Below are 8,116 nucleotides of genomic sequence, written 5' to 3' on the forward strand. Positions count from 1 at the left end.
GGTTCACGAACAAAAAGTCATTTTGACAACCCTAATCACGTAGCCATAAGATGTTAATGATTGGGGCAAGATTTAAAACATCATTTAAATCTAATATAATAGTTTGTATTCTATTTTCTTAATTAATAATTTTAATTTTTTATACATCTTTGTAGCCTTGTAATTGATTAGTAATATTTCGAGCCAAAAACGAGCCGAACACGAACGAACAAATATTAGTTCGTGTTGTTTGTGTTCGGCTCCGTAACTTAGCGATCGAGCTAACATGAGCTTCTTAACAAGTCGAACACTAGATGTTCGGAAACAACGAGCCGTTTTGACAGCCCTATCTGTTTATGACGGTCAGGAAATGACAGCTTAGTGGTGGTCAGGAAGCAATGTTGGTGGTATGTTGGTGGTGATGGCTCAATTACGATGGTCAGGCAGTGGTGGCCCTGTGATGACAGTTGTTATGGTATGCTCATATACCATAAAGGGACAGATACTGCAGCAGCGCGGAGTAGACATAAATGTAAAAAAGTATTGTTTAGGTTTTACATATGTAAATACATAGGAAATGGGTGGTATATGAACAATTGTCTTTGCAAGTTGAAGGAAAGAGTTGCTAATGGTCATAATAAAAATATTTAGGCGTTAAGAGCATGTAAATATATAAAATTTGAGGGTTATGTATATAAATTCCCCAAAATATTAATGAATTTATAAAAAAATTTCCAAACTAAATCGAACGGTTACCAATTAGCCTTAAAAGCATGATGGCAATGATTTGCATTGATTAATGAGATCAGTTCCGGTGGAATATTTCGCCAGATTTTCTGAAACAATTTTCGCGCTGAGGTGCTCCGCAGGAAAATGGTCTGACAAAATTCCAACGGTTCATGGTGGATGTCGGCCTGTTTAACTGATGAATTTATGGGCATCAAAATCGGTTGGAAACTTATAAACATCAAAGGGAATTTACATACATACCATGCAATATTTATGTTCTTATACATCTAATACTAAAAATTTATTTTTTAATATTTATTAGGGCTGTCAAAATGACTCTGAAGAGCTCGTGTTTGGCTCGTTAAGAAACTCGTGTTCTGCTCGTTCGCTAAGTTAACGAGCCTAACACCAGCAAATATTTGTTCGTTCATGTTTGGCTCTTTTATATTGATGAGTAGTAATTTTAAAAAAATTTAATTGACTACAAGCCTACAAAGATTTATAATCAATTAAAAGTATTAATTAAGAAAATAGAATAAAAATTAATAAATTATATTCAATTGATGTTTTAATATAAATAATAATTTTTAAATCTTGCCCCAACCCTTAATAGCTTATGGTTACGTGATTAGGGTTGTCAAACCGACTCTTTGTTCGTGAACAGCTCGTGTTTGGATGGCTAAGCAAATTAGCCGAACACATACACACTTTTTGAGCTCGAAATATAAGCGAGCCAAACACCAGCTGAGGCTAGGCTCGCTCGTGTTCGGCTCGTTTACACTCCTAATATGATTGTAAGAGAATAAAAATAAAGAATGTACATCATTTCAGGCATAAATAAGACGACATGCATGCGTAAAATTGAAGTTTAATTGTTAAATATGTACATACATAAGAATTGAGTGATAAGCAAATTGTTGGATCTGCATCCCTTATAATGGCAAGTTTTATCATTAGAGCTTGGAGATTATTTCTTCTCAATTTTAATTGATGAAGCCTATGATAATTGTAAAAGAACAAATGATTATCATGTTGTATTATGGAATTAAGCCCCATAAAATTATTGGGCCTTTTTTTTTTTTGTATTGTTATTTTTTCTAATAAATCACTTAGTAATTCTCTTAAAATAGCTCCAAATATTTTTTTATGTGAAAATAAATATGCTCATTATATTTTCACATCAACTTCAATTAGCTTGACTATTTCTTACTAAAATTCATATTTAAATTGGCCTATTATTCAATATGATTTAAAATTTAATGAATCTTGTTCGTATCTCATATAAACAATATTATCAACTCAAAAAAAAATAAATAAAAAAATAAAATAAAAAACTTAGAAGCAGTAATAAATGACAAACATATTAGATGATGAATATTAGACTAAAAGATTACTCTTAGACGGGCGTGAGATATATAATGGGGTTTAAAAAATGTACCATCAACATATTTGATCGATCATATAAAGCACAACACTCATATTGGTGTTGATCAAAGCAGTGAACAAAATCTAAAATGAGTATCACCACTCAAAGATTTGGGTTTAGATTTAGTTTGAATTTGAATATAAAGATTTATAATTGGTGTTTAGATTTTGATTATATTGAATTGAATTGAGAAATTTTTATTGTGGGTTATGAAGTTTCTATAGACAGAATAAACAGAAGACTCACATTGAAAAACATAGGCAAATATTGTCTAAGATATTTTGGTTTGGATTTCCAAACTTGATTATGAGCATGGTGATACTATGATTGAAGCATGACTACAATAGAAAAATAAGCTTGGGAACACAGTTATTCTAGGAGATATATAGGGTGATTATGTCAAGAAAACAAGCACAAAAACTCACACATAACCTAAGAGTTGATCGAGAGACCATATCAGAAAAATAAGCATGGACTCACACTTAACTCGAGAGTTGATTGATAAAATGCTACCACTAGGGACATTGCACCTATTGTAAAAAAATGATAATTGACTATAATATGATAGGAAACTCAAAGACTCATGCCTTACGTAGGATAGACATGTTGACTAGATCAATAAAAGAAGTACAGAGACTCACACCTAACTTTTCAACTAGTCAGGTGATCAGATTAGGAAATGAAGCATGGGGACTCGCCTTACTTAAGAGCTAATCTAGGAGAGGCTATCATTTAGGACATTACGCCTAACCTAAGAATTTTTAACTAACTACACTAGGATAGTTATGGTGATAAACATATTCATCATGATCTTCTTAAACGTGAAATACACATCAAATATTTGTGGCTGGCTTTTCTTTACACATCATGACTTCTTAAAAGTAAAATACACATCAAATATTTGTCCCAAGCATCCAATCAAAGTTTTGATCGCCAGTTTAATGAATCTTTTCTGAGTCCCATATAAACTTTGTAATCAACACAGAGAGAAATAACAAGAGAAAACTTTAGATATATTAGAAAATGAAGTGCTTATCATAGGAAAAAGATCAAACTAAGAGATCACTCTTAGACAGGCATGTGATATATGGATTAACATTATGTGATTGGGGACATTGATCACAATATTTTTCTCAGTAGTTGATATATTAAAAATTATTATGGAGGTTTTATAAGCTCTTAATAAAGGGAAGAGGAATGTGAATTATTAGAAGCAATTCAAACATTTGAGCTCTTTATTGGTCTTTATATGATAAAATATATCATTAAAATTACTTTTGAAATTTCACTAGCATTATATAAAATATCAAAATATAGTGAATGTTATGCATTGATGGACAACTTCAATAGTTGAATAATAACTTTACCAATGCCAATACATAACTGTTTTAGTTTATTTCATCAGGATATAAATAAATTCATTTATTTATTATTTATTATTTATTATTATCATCTTTTATGTTTTTCTTTACTCTTTTCTATTTGTAATATTTAGTTAAATTATTCTATTTTTTTTATTTAAGTTTAAATTTATTTATATAATAAAAATTGAATGAAAAATATGGAGGCACGAATCTCAAAGCAATGTGACGGTCAAGGCAGAAGACGATCGTTGGGGGATCGAACGACCGACTAACAAAATAACATGGGTCTCAGAAAGAACAATGATTAGAGAGGAGCAGACGATCGTTGGTGGATTGAAAGTTCGATTCACAACACAACATGGATCTTAGAAAGAATAATGGTCAGAAAGGAGCGGATGATTGTCATTTACAGAAACATCTAATCGGTTAACAAACCAAAGTTCTGGAGGTCATTCAAATACAGTTCAGACGGTCGATACAACTCGAGACAACCGATCAAGTGTCGACACCCCTGTCGATTGGTTACTAACACACAACCCAAATTCTATCGACTCACTAAGCTGGACAATCGACAGAGTGGCCTAATTTAATATCTTTCTTTCCTGTAATTTACAAAAATAGTCCATCAAAAGCTAATGATTTGGTGGCAAATATTTAATAGTAATATTCATACCTTTATGTCTATAAATAAGGGTCATTTTGAGTAAAAGTTGGTGCATTTCACAGTTCTCTATTATTTCCTCTTCCTTCTGCTACTCACTTTTCATTAGGTGTGTTTTATGGATATTTTTAGATTCAATAATAATAATAATAATAATAATAATAATAATAAGTATATACATAATTCAAATTATGATGATTTTGAATAGCGAGACAGCTCTGCATCTATATTCTTTTCAGGGTCTATCACTAAGTGAAACAAATATATATATATATATATATATATCACTAAGTGATACAAATATATATATATATATATATATGGCATATGCTTGTCAGTTGTAAGTCCACTCTTGTATGAGATTTGATTCCCCCTTAGTGTGAGGTGTGGTACTCGAATTATTAGGCGCATGAGGGGTGGTCGGGGCTCGTATCGTAGCACATAGTTATTCCTTTGTTATATATATATATATATATATAGACAAACACACACACAATTTTTCTTTGGGACATATACACACACCCAATTTTTCTTTGGGACATTTACATAAACTTATTGCCAAACAGAAGTATCCAAAAGATGAAAATGATACAAAAATTTGTTCAATTTGATTCCAATCAACCACAGAACAAGCCATATAACCACATTTAGAGGCTTCAAATCATTGATTGAACAGACAAACAAACTCCAAATTTAACTATCTATAGTAAAATCAAATGTCTCTACAAGAAGAATTCAACGAGCATATGCTTCGTTTATTTTGAAATTATTAATGGTATAAAATCATAAAAAAAGACTTTCTAAGATTAACAGAGATCAATTTGAACCGTTTAATTAGGTGTTTGGAGAATTTATTTTCCAAAAGACCTATAAACAAACTCCTCTTCATTTGGAGAGAGGAGTCGTCAAATTCCAACATTATTATGGACCGAACATTCAATGATAACTTCTAACCTACGCAGTCGCGATTGTCGTCGACCTCTGTTGATCATCGTTCGTCGGGCCCCATTGGCCACCTCTGCTCCTCGCTGTCAGTGAACATTGCTAGTTTACTGTGTGTCTTGAATACGATGTAATGAAGTATCCTTAATTTGTTGTAACGAAGCATCCCAAATACGGTGTGATGAAGTATCCCAAATACGATGTAACAAATAACGTTGAATGAAAACTAGACGATAAATCCCAACAATAAATGCTTACAATTGTTGTGTTCAGAATGCGATGACTTTCTCTAGACCCATGAAGTTTTTTATATGACAGATACTAATAAGTGTTCTTTGACATAAATGAACATACCCAATCAAAAGGTTGCATTCACCAACTAATTTAGCATCTACTACGGTCTATGTGGCCACTTACTACTGTACCTTACCCTTATCGTCTCTGTGACCCGTAACTACTACAGTTTTTTTACCACAAACTCTATGGCCAACTAACGCCCTGACCCGTTGCAGCTAATAGTACAACCTATGTGACTAGTTACTATTACAACTTTCAATCACGGACTCTATGGCTAACAAACAATTTTGCAACCATCAACTATAACCTATGTGATTGTTAGTGATGTAGCTTTCTACTGTGACATATGTAACTATCTTCTACTATAGCTACCAACCACGACATATGTGACCTACTACACATATGTGGCTAACAACTACTATAATCACCAACAACAACCTAAGTCACCAACTACGAGCTATGTCGCTAACTACTACTACATCTTCCAACTATGACTCATGTAGTTAGTTGTTACTGTAGCTTTCAATCACGACCTATACGACCAACTACAAATTTTGCAGATAATTGTTATCGTAGCTACCAAGCATGACCTATCTGACCAACTGCGGCCTATATAACTAACTGTTACTCTAGCTTTTAACTATGACTTATATAGTTAATTGATATTATAGCTACCAACTATGATTTATGTAGCTACTGTTGACCAATGCAACTATCTAATATTGTAGTTACTAACTATGATCTATATGTTCGACTATGACTTATGTAGCTAACTACTTCTGCAACTTCTAATTACAGCCTTTGTGTCCAACTGATGTTATATCTACCAACCACAAATTATGTGACAAGCTACAACCTATGTGGCCAACTGCAACTATAACTTCCAACTATGGCTTCCACAATTAACTAACTCTATCACAACAACTGAATATAATCTTTATGATTAAATGTTGTATTTTTAACAATCAGATATGTCATTTACGACCCACTATCACTATTATCGCCAAAAATTACATTTGTTGTAGCCTAATTTTGACTATTAAAGTTGGATGACTTTTGTACATATGTAATTATCAGCATTGTAATTCCATATTCTCTAATTTAGGAGAAGAGCGAAACTATGCACTTAAAATCATAAAGTGGGTCACTTTTGACTGAGCTGGGCTACATGGTTTGTCTCTTTTCAAAATTTTCATGTGAAAAATTTGGATGTCTCATTCTTCTCTTTTCTATTATCTCTGTGTGTGTTAGGTATTTTTGCAATGCTAAGACATTACATATCACTTTATCACTGTGAATCTTCCAACACACAACAATTAGGCACTATCCGTGGAAAATGAAGTCTCTTTTATAGAAGTTAACACTTCTTAATGGCTAACAAGCATAATACACGAGCTTCTCACTCTAATACTCACCATTCAGGGGAGCTATCTTGAAGTCTAAAACACCCAGCCACTTTTTCATTTTCCAATGATATGCATCGTAGAGCTAAAGAAAGAACTTCATTTGCACCTCTTACTAATCATATACAAAGAATGAAAGAGTCTAAAAATATGATCCTCTAAATTTTATGCGAGGCACATTAACTGTCGGTTGTGCATACTAGAGGGTTGTAATTGCCTCAATATCAAATGATTAGAGGTACATCGTTAACTTCACCTCTTCACAATAAAGTTTCTTTTCAGGAAGTTGACCTCTGGGACACTACTAGCTCTACATCCATCCCATATAGTTAGGCTCGGTAGCAAATCTCCAACATGTGTGGGGAACTTAGCTCGATCTCAGGTACTCCATAATGAGTTACGACACATAGTGTAAGAAGAGTTATCTCATAGAGATGGAGCCATTTCTCTAATCAACATAAATTTTTAAGAGTCTTCTTTATTAGTCGAGATCATCTTTCAATTCCTTATTCCAATAGGGTTCAAGCATTCGAGCATTGATTTTTATGATGGGACATTTGACTCTTCTGAACATATCAATCACTTTAGAATCATCTTGCACATTTAATATGCTTCTGACATGCTCATTTTTAAATTTTTTCTACTGCTCTTAAAATCTAAGCATGTATTTGGTATTATTCACTCCCAATAAGAATCATTCATCCCTTTAACGAACTTTCTAAATATAGTTCATTGTAAATTTAAGAATTTTTAATAACTTCTCTCACCTCTCTGATATTCATTAACATTAGGGAGAGTCATTAAAATATGATTTCTAAAGTTTTCTCCAATGAGGGACAACCTTCATTACAATCTCAAAGGTTGTTCACATTAACATTCTGAACATAAGTGTGATGGGGTAGTTTTCACACATTTCATTCAGACATCAAGTTTATGAGAACCAATTATATTCTGAGGGGAACCTTCACTACAGTCTTGAAAGGTCATTCATGACAACAACTTATGCACAATTATGATGGGTAGATGGGCTAGCCTTCTTACATTTCATTAAGACAACAAGTCGATGAGAATTGACTCTAAGTTGGGGGAGTGCCAAATTTTATCATACTCATGTTAATATCTTAAACATAATAATAAGATCAACTACTGGTCATAGATGTCCAACTAGACAACACTTTCTTAGAGCCCCTTCATCATACCAATGTTCCTCTTGAACCTAATTAAGAAGTTGAACTCCTCAATATTTGATACATGGGTCACTTTATACAAAATAATCAGGCTTGTGTAGGAAATAAACCTATTGGGGCGGGGGGGG

The sequence above is a fragment of the Phalaenopsis equestris genome, unplaced genomic scaffold (assembly GCF_001263595.1).
Source record: "Phalaenopsis equestris unplaced genomic scaffold, ASM126359v1 Scaffold000402, whole genome shotgun sequence".
Classification (NCBI taxonomy): Eukaryota; Viridiplantae; Streptophyta; class Magnoliopsida; order Asparagales; family Orchidaceae; genus Phalaenopsis; species Phalaenopsis equestris.